Source organism: Cupressus sempervirens, chromosome 2, assembly GCF_028749045.1.
Source record: "Cupressus sempervirens isolate cs-2001-9-10 chromosome 2, ASM2874904v1, whole genome shotgun sequence".
In the NCBI taxonomy this organism is placed as follows: Eukaryota; Viridiplantae; Streptophyta; class Pinopsida; order Cupressales; family Cupressaceae; genus Cupressus; species Cupressus sempervirens.
In genome coordinates, this window is record NC_143119.1 from 743,277,198 (window position 1) to 743,279,422 (window position 2,225).

Consider the following 2,225-nt stretch of genomic DNA (forward strand, 5'->3'; position numbering starts at 1 on the left):
CTTGATCTGGAATTGCTACTTTGTAAGGATGCAAGGGTCATGCTAACTTCTAATCTATGGGTACAAGCAGGTCTTGTAAATGGATCTTTGGGGTATTTTCGAAATATAGTCTACAAACAAGGCAGGACTCCACCTGAACCTCCAACATATGTGATGGTTGAGTTTGACAACTATTCTGGACTACCATTTGAAGACCATCATCCAAAAACAATTCCAATAACACCAATACAGAAGGGTACAACACGTCAATTGCCTTTAAGATTGGCATGGGCATTGACTATACATAAATCTCAGGGTTTAACTCTTCCAAAAGCGACAATTGATGTAGGAACAAGAGAAAGAACATGATTGACATTTGTGGCAATTCCTCGTGTTAAATCTTTACAGTGTCTAAGAATAATGCCTCCATTCACGTATGATCGCTATGAGAAAATTAAAAAGGGTAGACAAGTTGCCAAGTGCAAGGATGAAGAAAATAGATTAAGTTGTTGGAAGAGAATTGATGTAATATTTTTATTTTTAATACTTCGTCCAATGCAATTACAATTTTGATTTGCTACTTTAATATTTTGTAATTTTTATTATATTTACTATACTATTGTATGATTGCAGTATTTAAATAAAGTTTTCATTTACTTGTATACTACTACAAATCACATTTCAAATGTTTCAAATACATGTTTTCACATCCATAAATATATAAATAGACTTTTAATATACCCTTGTAATTTGTTTTTAGTATCCTTACATTAAATAAAATGATCACTTATTTTGTTATACCTTTATAAGTTTGTATCACACTATGTCAAATAATTTTTTTCAACACAAAAAATACTAATATTTAAAAAATGTGTGTCAAAATATGAATTTGATCAAATATATTTTATGTTTATTTCATGTAAAATACCTTAGTTTAAATATTATGGTTACTATCCTTGATTCAACATTTCTTTCCTTTTTGAAAAAAAAAACATATTCTTTATCATGTTTTAATGATATAATTTTTTTCATAATTTCCATGCAGCTTACGAAGATGTCAGACAAATTACGTTTGGAATGGGCTTACTGGTGGTTACGAGACTTTCATCATAGACTTCCACAAAATGTCATCCTTCGTATAGAGGAGTTGAGTGTTCGATATTGGATAAGGGATAGAATGACTAGTCGAATTATAAACAATGGACCAAGGAACAATCAATTAAAATTTTATAACTATGCTCTGTACTTCAACTTCCATTATGCCACAAAAGTGAAGATGAACTTAGATGTCAAATTTCATCACCTACAGATTGAGGTTGTAGACTTTTGTAGATGTCCAGACACTTTGTATCGTGAGATCCGTGATCTTTATCTTGCAGGATGTATTTATCAAATTATCATTGCCCCAACAGTAAATTTCAGGAAGCACACTCTCTTTGATGAGCTCAATATAAAGTTTATGAAATTTCTTAAAGATGAATCTAAAATTAGCTATCACAAGGGTCCACTCGAAGAATGGTTGATAACTACTCTTAATTTTGGTTACACAATCACGTTCACAATACATCAAGTCATTCCATCTTTCAGGTTGTTGCATGCAAATTATGGCATACCTATATTATTTCACGCAAAGTCTACTCTATCAATTAAAGTACAAAAAATTCTTCATGGAAATGTAGAGTTATTGACAGTCCATCCATGGTTGAGAAAGTAAAAATATTCTACATATTATTTATCAATGTATTGTCAACATTTTGAACAATACTATTTTTTATTATACCCAATTTTATAATAGCTATTAAATATTACATTATTAAGTTTTGTGATGGACTATGTCATCATTTCTTTCAACGATTATTAAGTGTTTTTTTATTACACATGTTTGTAGAAAAAATTCTATATTGCTTCAATATGCTTCAATTGTTTAATTATTAAGTTTTTTGATGGACTATGTCATCATTTCTTTCAATGATTATTAAGTATTTTTTTATTACACATATTTGTACAAAAATTTCTATATTGCTTCAATGTGCTTCAATTGTTTAGCAATACAATGTATAACATTTCTTCGCTTTTTATAACATTAAAAAATATCTATATGATTTTAAAATATCTTTTTAAATTACTATTATTATTTTTTCTCTATGCAAATTTTTAAAATTAATATATAAAAAATATACTAAAATCATAATAATATTAAATATCTATTAACAAAAAAATTTCATAATATATTTAACTATAATGAA